Source organism: Octodon degus, unplaced genomic scaffold (genome assembly GCF_000260255.1).
Source record: "Octodon degus isolate 3935 unplaced genomic scaffold, OctDeg1.0 scaffold00305, whole genome shotgun sequence".
Lineage (NCBI taxonomy): Eukaryota > Metazoa > Chordata > Mammalia > Rodentia > Octodontidae > Octodon > Octodon degus.
In genome coordinates this window covers 826,375-837,305 of record NW_004524881.1, presented here as the reverse complement: position 1 = coordinate 837,305, position 10,931 = coordinate 826,375, and the positions used below count along the sequence as shown (strand labels likewise).

Below are 10,931 nucleotides of genomic sequence, written 5' to 3'. Positions count from 1 at the left end.
GGACCGCAGTTCAATCCCCCAGAACCACATGCCAGCCAGCCCCGCCCCCTGGTGGGCTGAGCTGGCCACACACACACAAAATAAATAAATAAATAATTAAAAAAAAAAAAAATAAAGTCAGGGACTTATTTACCTTTGAGGAATAAGGAACAAGAGCTTGGGCTTGTTAAATGGCTTATAGGAGGCCATGACTGGGAAGGATCAAAGCAGAATGGAGTGATTGGAGCTAGGTGCTAACCTAGCCAAAAACTTCAAAATGACTCTGAAAAAGCTATTAGACCTTCAAAATAATGTTGAGGGGTAATTTTGGGGGGTGTGTGTTTTTGTATTTGTGTGTGGTGCTGGGGCTCAAACCTAGGGCCTCATACATGGTAGGCAAGTAGTGCTCTACTGCTGAGCTACACCCCCAGATTGTAATTTTTTCCTTTTTTTCTGGCCTCAAGTGAGAAGGAAGTGTGGAACTCTCTGGGTGCTGTAACAAAAGATAAGGGCTCTGCTTGAAGATCTATGGTGCAGATGCATCTTGGTGTCTGGTGACAACAGCAGCTCTTCTGTTCCTGGTATGGGGTGAGAGTGGGGCATCTTGCTCACAGGGCAACTTGAGCTTAGATTAAGCTGATGAAGCAAAAGCAGAGAACTTCCCTTGAACCTCAACTGCCTTTAACTCAGCATAGTCCTCACTAGTGTGATGGGGTACATTTAGAGGAGCATGTCCCACCCTTTAGCACATGCTCAGGTAGGGCATGGAAACAAGCTCAGCTTCACAGTTTTGCTACTAACACACAAATATTGCCATCATTCGCAGTGGAGATTCATTACCAGTGTCAGCACTGACCACAGGGTTGCTTTTTGCACAGCATGAAGAGTAAATCCTCTCTACTCATTATACCAGTTGTTTGGGTCCCTCTTCCTTGGCCTGCAGGGAAGCACATTACTTTTAGTTGTTATAAAAGATTGCACATCCACCGCTGCTGCTGTGAACATGCTGTACAGATAAGCGAAGGAGTCAGGAGGTTGTGCCTAGAGCCCACTGGCCTTGGTTCAAATTCTGGCCATGCCATCAACACTCCATGGCTACTCAACCTGGGATAGATTACTTCCCTGTCAGTGTTTCAGTTTCCTTCTCTTCAAAATGAGGATAATAGTCATAGCAATTTCCTCAGGGTGACTACAAGTGTTGGACATGATAGTGTGTGTAACTACCACACTGGAAATACTCAAGAGTTAACTGGTTTTGGGCTGGGAAGATAGCTCGGTGATCTAAGTACCTGCCTGGCAAGCACAAGGACCAGTACAACATGCTGTGCTGGCCTGGGAACCCCAAGAATTATGGCGTATAATCCCAGCACTGGGGAGGCTGAGATGGGGGATCACTACCCATAATGAGACCCTGTACCAAATAAATAAATAAAATATTTTTTTTAGAAATGTTTTTTAGTGGGGCTGGGGAGATGGCTCAGTGGAATAAGCACTTCCCTGGCAAGCGCAAGAGCCTGAGTTCAATCCCAGGTTCCACAAAAAAAAAAAAAAGAAAAGAAAAAAAAATGTTTTTTAGAAAGAGTTCATTGATCTTTATTATCATTATTTTCGTGGTTGCATTCTATTTTGTTATATTTGTTCTAAGCAGGCTGGGGATATAGCTCTGCAGCATAGTCCCTGCCTGGCAAGTGCGAGGTCCTGAGTTGATTCCTGGCACCAAATAATAATAATAATAATAATAATAATAATAATAATAACAATTTTTTTCTAAGCATGGGAATTATGGTTGGGCCATCATCACAAGTCCAATGTGGTTTAAAGGTATCTAACTTTGATTACCTAATATTCCCCAAAGCAATGCTTTTTAAATCTGTTTTTAGCCATACTGGAAATTAAACCTGGACCCAGGACTTTCCTTCTGAGATACGTTCCCATCTCATCTTTTAAAATTTATGAGACAGGGTCCCGCTCAATCACTAAGTTACCTAGGCTAGGTTTGAACTTGTGATCCTCCTTCCTCAGGTTCTCAGAGTGCTGGGATTATACCACCACTCCTAGCTAATAGTGGTCTTTTAGAAACTCTTTCTGTTGAACTAGCAAGACACATATTTATGGATTTATGGGCAAACCCCCTGCTTTGTATGCAATGTGACCATAGGAATACTGGATGAAGACCAGCAGCGGGCTACCCGGCTACAGCTTAGTCCCAGGGCACAGAGCCATAGCCTCTGAAACAGAAGGTTTTCTGCCCATTTAGCTGATGTGAGTAATAGCTGGAGGTATAAGACAATTGTGCTTCAAAGGATGCTGCTATTAAATATATTATGGATATATTTATGCCAAGTTGCTGACATGTGCTATTTATTGTATTTATCTTTTAAAACAAGATAAAATCAAAATGCTGTACACAAATAGGTGGAGGTGGTTTTATAGCTTTGACTTTTCAATTTGTCTCCTAGAAACACATCTCTCTTGTCCTCCTAAGCAAAGACACATTATTGCTTTTGAGCTTATCTGCATTAAGCTTGGTATCTAAATTGCTTATGTGTCATTTCAGTAAACAAAGTACTTGATTGAAATGATCTCCTGACAGTCTGAATTTCCTTGTTAAAATGAGAACCAGCCACCTAAAGAATGCCTTGAGAAGTGCTAGAAATTGTTGCTCTCAAGCATTGATGCTGATAATTGCTAAAGTCTGAAATATTTGAAATTTAAACACATGAAGCAGTATAGGAAAGAAGAATATAGTGAAATTGTAAGTTGTTTAAGACAAAAGTGATGTTGCTCTCACAATCAGAGGTCTGTGAATTACATTCATCTGAGTATGGGCTGAACTTATAAACAACTAATTGCCCAGATATAAAAGGCTAAGGATTCACTCATCTATAAAACCAAAAATGTGAACTAGTTGATCTCTTGAGTACATTTTGCCTCTAAAATGTCAAAATCAATTAAATGTGTTTTTCTGAACTGGATTCTTCAAGGGTGGTGTTTTTCTGAACTGGATTCTTCAGAGTCGATGTACTTTTGATATAGTGCTGAACAAAACAAAGTGTTGCTAGTAAGCATTAAACTGATCTGGATTTAAATACCCTTTTATACAAGTCAAATGTGGGCTCTAGACGTACGTCCCCATGGTGATAAAAGCATCAGCAGGAGAGATGTGCCAAAAGATTTGTTGTAGGAGGACCAGTTGGCCCCATTCATGATGACTTCAATGGTGTGGGTGCAGTAGTGGAGTTAATGGCCTTGATGGTAACATCAGAGTAAACTTTAATTAAAAATATGAGTGGAGAAATCAAGAGCTGAAATATACCCAAGAAGCAATTCAGTGACATCCAGCCCAGAAGAGTGCTCTTGTCATAGCATTTTATTACATGGTATTGGGAGAAACGACTATTCCTTTACAGGAATTCTAAAAAAGTTAGAAAAATAACACCCTAAATTAGATTTGAATTTGACAGGCATTGTACTGCTACACATTCAGCTCTATCCCAGCTGTCACAGAGCAAACAGGTATATCCAATTCCCCTAACTTGGGCAAGCAGAAATGCCAACAGTCTTTAAGACACAGATAGCAAAACGAGGCAAAAAATGAAGAAATGGTCAAATAGAATTATCTAGATTATTGAGAGAACCATGCAACAACAAGGCAAACCTCAGGGAGATTTTCAAGAAAATATTTTTTCAGTGGCAATACATCCCATACATAGCAAAGCAAAGATAAAGGGAAACACTGCGGGCTCCTAAGTAGATGGAGAAAGGGCCAGGGATGTAGCTTAGTGGTGCAGCGCCTGCCTGGCAAGCACAAGGCACTGAATTTGATTCCTTGCACCAGAAAAGGGGGAGGGGGGTAGAGACAAAAGAAAAAGAAGGAAAAAAACCCTTGTTCTCAAATGTGCCATTTAGTGGAAATTCTAGTAACTGTGGTTAAGTTTCTTTTTTAAAATGTTAAACATGTTTTATTTCATGATTTCTAACATTTTTTTACAAAGAAAAATTTTCCATGATGATAAAAATTGCTTATTTTCCTTTTTTTTTTTTTTTTTTAGATTAAAACAACTGATATATTCACACATATTTTTTTCATGTAGTTCTTCCCAGTGCTTATTTTCAATAGCAGGTGTGGTTAAATTTCTTTCCAAAAATAAAATTTCAGACATGGAATCACTGCACTATTTCAGATTGAATATTATATATTTGAAACAAATATTGTTACTATGTTTTATTCCTACAGCTAACTTTGCTTCTTACCAGTATGATGCAAATTCACCATCCTGAACCCTGGTGTTCTCTCTTTCTTTTCTCTTGAACTCTGGTTTTCTTATCTAGAAAATGGGGTGAAAACCTCTGTCTGCAGTTACTGGAGTTTTTTGTTTGTTTTAAAAGAGGATTGAAACCAGGGCTTTCACTTTCAACTATGTCCCCAGCCATTTTGTTTTTTTATTTTGAGGCAGGGTCTTGCTGAGTTGTTCACGCTGAGCCTGAACTTGTGATCTTCCTGCTTCTGCTCCCAGAGTGCTGCGATTACAGATGTGTGCCACCACATCCTCTTTTGGGAATATTAATTACAGTACATGCATAGTACATTAAATTACATATATAGCATTATACGCAGTAGATGGCAGGAGCTCAGTAAGTGCTATAGGAACATACAGGTATCTTCTGGCATGTTACATTCTGCCCTGACTCTGACACAGTCTATCACATAGATCTATTCTCAGAGCAGTTTCCCAAGCTCCCCTGTCAAAATCTGCAAAAGTGGTGGGAACACTGTCAAGCAACTGTCATTTCCCCAATGTAAGAGCATCAGTTGCAACATCTCATCTTATCCATTTGTTTTATGGAATGAAAATGTGATCCAGCGCATGTTTTGTGGTCTTTCTGGGTTTAGGAGGTGAACAGGTCAAACTGGAAATAAACAAAGCAGGAGTCTTAAGCAAGAGGGGAGAGAGTATTCCCTCCCACTCCCTGAGGAATTTAAGACCAGTAAGTTGTTCTCTAATGAGCACAGAACAAGAACCTCGCATCTTCTCTTAATTACTTTGACAGATATTCATTTAAATTTGAAAAGATTCCCAGGCTTGGGATGGCAAAGAAAGGGCCTGAATTCCTTTGCATCTTAATTCTGTTTTTGTTGTGTTGGCTCTAGGGAATGTCAATATCTGAAGACAAATAAAGCCCAGGTCTTCATCCAGGGACCTCCACATTTTTCAGTTTATAACCAGCACCACCCCATTTCTGAGTCTGCAGCTGTGAAGTTTAACACAAAGCATCAGATTCTGCAAGATCATACTTGGGCTCTGAAAGGAGTCGATTTTTTTCATACCTGTAAAGGATAATTTCAAGGCAGGCCTAAAAAGCTAGCTTTCAGCTTTCCATCAGAATAAGTCCCTGCTTGGGCATCAGTGACATGAGTTATAAACTTCAGTTGAATAATTCACTAGGAATTATTTTTACCCGTAGGTCTTTAAACATATGATGTTTACTGGGTTAGCACTAGTCCTCAGCGATCCGTGGAAATGAGTTATCAGCAGACCGCTGATAGTCCCAGATCTGTTTTGCCAGGATATCACCGACATTTGTCTGGGTTAAAGTACAGCCATGGTAGTGATGCCTGCCCTGTGTTGTCACATGCTGGTCGCTGACTTCTCTGGCTACTCACTCCATGCAGTGCCCTCCTAGGAAGGCTTCAAGGACTGAGTCCCATTTACTGGCCCAGCCTGGTACCCTTCTGGCTGCTTTCTCCTCCAGACATGGAAAAGGCCCCTGGGGGGCAGCTGTGGAAACTGAAGCACAGAACTACTGTCAGGAGATGCCCAGACATGGATGGCCTTGAGAGAGGGCATTGCCTCATCTGCCAAAGCAAACACTGAGCTTTCTCCTTAGGTCAGTCTGTGCTGGTCCAGGTCCAGGCCCAGCCCCTCCTCCCACTGCTGGCCTCATGGCCTTAGAGTATGTTTCTTTTATTCTTTCCACTCATCCTTATAAAGTCAGAGTATACCATCCAAGGAAAGGGTCTAATATTTTAGTTCTGATTAAAAAAAGAAAAGAGGGGCCGGGAAGATGGCTCAATAGAATAAGCACTTGCTTGGCAAGTGCAATGGCCTGAGTTCAGTCCCCAGTTCTGCAAAAAAAAAAGAAAGAAAGAAAAGAAAATGCAAAGCTTGGTGGGTATCCCTGGTCATTAGATTCTGTGTTCTGGGAAACTCATCAGATTTATTGGCCTGGGATAGTATGGTGAGGTACAGTGCCAGTAAGACCTGTGGTGAGGGGACTCACTGTACCAGACAGTGGAATAACCCTGTGCAAGGTAGCTCACCTCTCAGAGGATCCATTTCCTCTTTGGTAAACAGGAAGATGATGTGAGAATCAAGTGAGTTAATGTGAGCATACTGAGTGGGCAGAGTTCGGGGGAGAGTGCTTGTCTAGTGTGCATGAGGTCTTATTTGATCTCCAGCACTATAGATGAATAATGAAGTTTTTCACACTATCAACAGGTAAAGCAGTCATTCTCTAAGCTTGGTCCTTGACCAGTAGCACCCCTTGGGGACTTGCTAAAAATGTAAAAATGTTCTCAGGGCCTAAATGTAAAAATTTAGGACTGTAGGAGAAAATATTTATAAACCATATGTTTGATGTGAGAATATCTAAAATCCATAAAGAACTCATAGGGCTCAATGAGAACAAAATAGCATTAAAAAAAAAAAAAGGGCAAGTCTGTAATCTCATCACTAAGGAGACTGAGGCAGGAGGATCTAGGAGAGTTCAAGGCCAGCCTGAATCACATAGTGAAACCATGTCTCCAAAATAACACTACAATTTAAATGACAACAAGCAAACAAACAAACCAAAAAGTCCAAATGTAGTATGATTTCATTTACCTGAAGCACTCAAAGTAGTAAAATTCATAGAGACAGAAAGTAGACTGGCAATTGCCAGGAGCTAGGGAGTGGGGAATGGAGAGTCAGCCTTTAAGGAGAATAGCTTTCAGGAAATGAAAAGAGCTGAGTGACGGATTCACTACAACATGAACATACTGCCTCCGAACAACACTCTTTAATAGTGTTTAGACAGCCGGCAGGGAGTTCACTAGTGCTGGCTTTCAGTGTGTAGCATATTATCAAAAAAGTTGAAAGGCCTGGCAAGATATCTCAACAGATTAAAGCAGCTCGGACTCATTGTGATCCTCCTGTTTTCAGCTTCCCCAGCGCTGGGATTACAAGCGTGCACACCTCGCCTGGATTCTGGCTGGCTCAGTCCATGCTGGGCTGGGGCTGGCGCTGGCGCTGCATGTAGTGCCGAAGATCAAACTGCTGTCCCTCAGCTTGCCTAAGTTTGCCTAAGCAAGTGCTTTAGTCCCCTGAGCTATCTCGCTGGTCTGATAAATTTCATTTGTATTTTGTCATAATTTAAGAAACTCTAGGGCCAGCTAAATAGCTCAGCAGATTAAAGGGTCTGCAAAAGGGCCAGGCGTTCAATCCCCAGGGCCTGCCGTGCCAGCACTGCCCCCAGGGCGTGCTGAGATGGCAATTGAGACTGGGCATGGTGGCATGCACCTGTAATCCCAGCTCTTGGGAGGCTGTAAATAGGCAGATCACTACGAGTCTGATCTAGTAGTGAGACCCTGAACACCCTGTAGACCCTTCCCTAAAATACAGAAAGAAAAAAAAAATTAAGAAACTCCAGGATAAGACCCAGCAGTCTGGGCTTTAACAATGCCTTTGTGCAGCTCTGACATTTGCTCAAGTTTGACCATTGAATAAGGCAGTAGACAGGATTCCTGGAGGGCACCTTCAGCCCCATGAAGCCACATCATCATCTTTCTAGCTTCTTAGTACCTCAGAGTCCAGGCAGAATGTTCCAGAGTCTGTTTCTGACCATGTTTCTCTTTAGGAGCCTACTCTCCCAATAGTGTGAGCTTACTGCCCTTCACTGGCCCATCAGAATGCAACAGACGAGTCGTTGCGTCTGCCTACATCAGCACTTCCTAGCACCACACAGACCAAGCCTGCGCCTGTCAGGACTCACAGGGCTGTGTGCTCTGACTGGAATTAACAATGGAAGAGGTGGCATGCATTTACTTTGTTTCAGTAAATACCAATCATCTATAAACATCTTATTTCCCCTTAATTTTCTAATCGGTTACAGGCAGCTCTTGCCACCTGGAACCATTTTGCTGTATTTTTGTTTAGTTTGAGGAGAGTGAAGGGTGAGGGCTCTGAAGAATCCCCAAGGCAAGGAGGAAGAAGCATTTTCTGCAGCAAGGGTGGACAGGACTCCATCTTCCTTCACAGATGGCAGGCACTGGGGTTGTAATCTCAAGGGCGCACCACTCAGTCATCAGCCATCAGCCCAGGGCGGTCGAGCCAGTGCCAGGCTCCCCATCTTGGAGGATGGAACCTGAGATCCTAACTGTGACCGGCTGGATCTGCAGCTGCAGGCAGCCACCCTCACGCCAAGCATGTTTACTTTTCAGCCTTGTTGAGTGATGTGCTATCAAGGTATGAGATAAACGTCGTCATTTTGTGGAGAGGTTTTATCTATTTAGCAAAACCACAGCTATTCATTTTCTGATAATTTTGCGTGGCTAAAAGGCGGCAGTAGCTTCTGAATGTGGTGGATAGTCATTTTTAAAACACTGGAAGCTTTTTTTCCTCACTTGAAGACAAAGATTTCAAACATCAAAGATAGAAGACACACATACACAGAGATAACCATGTCTCCCTTTATACCATCTACTTTTGCATATTTCCCAAACAGCCACAGACCTTACCTCTGTCCTCTGACTGTTTTGTCCGTCTATATGTGTTCTTTCCAGCACAGTGATCTCCTGGGACTCTGCCCCTAACTTTTTTTTTTTTAATTTTATTTATTTATTTATGTGTGTGTGTGTGTGTGTGTGTGTGTGTGTGTGCGTGTGTGTGGCCAGCTCAGCCCACCAGGGGGCAAGGCTGGCTTGCATGTGGTGCTGGGGCATTGAACCCCGGTCCCTGTGCTTTGCTAAGCTTGTTCTAAGTAGGTGCTTTAGACCACTGAGCCATTTCACCAGCCCTGCCCCTAACTCTTGAGGTTTGCTTCTGTACCACCAGCAGTCACCTCACCCTGCTATGGGCACTCCTGCTGAGGGACCCCAGGCTCGCTCCTCTCAAAGCCGCATCTCAGCTCATCTCCCACCTCCATTGCTTGAGAGACCTGGAGGCTGAGCCTTACTAGTGGGAAAGCTTGCCAGTCCCACCTGAGAAAGGTTGGTGTGGGGCCCTGGTAGTTGGTGAGGTGGGTACTGCTTTGGTCCAAATTCCGTAGCCTTTGTCTTGTCTAAATGAGAAACTGTTAGGCCCTTATCAACCTTAACCTGTTTTCCTCTGTGGTAGGGTGGAGAAGGGACTTAACTGAAGAATTACAAGTGGTTTTCCCTGAATCCAAGAATATTGTAGTAAAATATACATAACATACAACTGACCATTTCAACCATTTTTGAGTGTACAGTATAGTGGCATTAAGTATACTCACACTGTTGTATTGTCACTATCTGTCTCTACATCTTTTGTTTTGTTTTTTTGAGACAGGGTCTTCCTTTGTAGTTGAAGCTGGCCTTGAATTCACTGTGTCGCCTCGAACTTGTGATTCTCCTGCCTCAGCCTCCCCATTGCTGGGGTTACAGGTGTGCAACCTGTATCTCTAGGTCCTTAAGATGATTTCTTTCAAAGTCACTTTTTGTTTCAGTTCTCCAGCGCCAGTTGACTTTGTCCATCGTGTCCCCCAGGACCACCCCTTCCTGCTCAGTCTGTGCTTCTATTCTGATTATTTAACTTGGAGAGGAGGGACTTTTTTCTCGGGCTTGATGGACTGGTAGAATTCCAGTGATCTCATCTTTTGGTTATTTCTACAGGGAATGTGGGATTTTTTTTTTCCTTAGAGTGATGGCAGAGGCGAAGGGGCAGAGGGGAGACTTTTTTTCTCAATCAGTTTAGCAAAGTCAAGGAAATGGCAGCAACATTAAGTCATTGCTCAAAATGTATTCTGGGTGCCAGTGGAGCATGCTGGCATTTGAAACGAATGAAGACTCGCAGTTTTTGCCTAGTAAATCTCTGTCTGTACACAGAGCAGATTCTTGGTGCTTTTCTGTTTGCTCTCCAGTGAGAAGAGCTCAAGGTCATAGTGCCCTTGGGCTCTGTTTACCTAGTGTGTGCAGAGCATGCCAGGCACCCTGAGAGAGGCACTGAGCTCCAGCCTGGCCTCACTGAGGGAGACTTCCCTGTCCACACACTGTCTGTTGGACCCAGCTTCTGTAGTTTCTATGGGATGCTTTAGGAATTACCACCTTCTTCACTCAGTATCTACATTATTGACTAGAGAAGCCTGTTTGATCAACACAGGCTGAAAATCCAAGGTAGAATAAGGTAGATTTTGCTTTTTTTTTTTGAGACAGGGTCTTGCTATGCAGTTTGGGCTGGCTTTGTGCTCACTTTTGTAGCCTGTAGGCTGGTCTCAGACTCACAGAGATCCTCCTGTCTCAACCTCCCCAGTGCTGAGATTACTGGCTTGTGCCACCATCCCTGCATCCAGGGTGAGACAGCACACCTGGGAACCCCAGCCCAGACACCATGGCATGCAGGGTTGAGGATTGAACTCAGCTCCTTGTGCTTGCCAGGTAGGTGCTTATGCCTCTGAACTATCTCCCTAGCCCCAGATCTTACTTCTGAGACTAGCCCTGAAAAGATGTCTGCACTTTCCTCCAGAGAGACTTAGTTCAGGCACAGTCCTTTCTGATCCCAATACCTTGCCCTCTTCTGCCTGCTTATTGTCACAAACCTCAGAGGTTCCTATTTGTGTACTCTAAATACTTCTGGGGGAATTTCTGCATTTTTGTTTAAGAAGTATAAATTTCCCTTCTAGATAGGGCAATGATATTATATCAGAAGGATATATATATATATATATATATATAT

General features: G+C 42.9%; 1 protein-coding gene across 3 annotated transcripts in view; it reads left to right on the top strand.

Moving 5' to 3' along the window:
* Positions 1 to 10,931, top strand: part of Shroom3 (shroom family member 3) — a 336,567-nt gene that overhangs the window by 180,412 nt on the left and 145,224 nt on the right. Inside the window, exon 1 of one of the 3 annotated variants that reach the window (XM_023707674.1) lies at positions 450 to 484. The exons of the other annotated variants lie outside the window; for them this stretch is intronic. The gene's annotated coding sequence lies outside the window, so the exon portion shown is untranslated. Of the gene's footprint in view, positions 1 to 449; positions 485 to 10,931 lie in introns of those variants that run through there. 3 annotated transcript variants of the gene reach the window in all.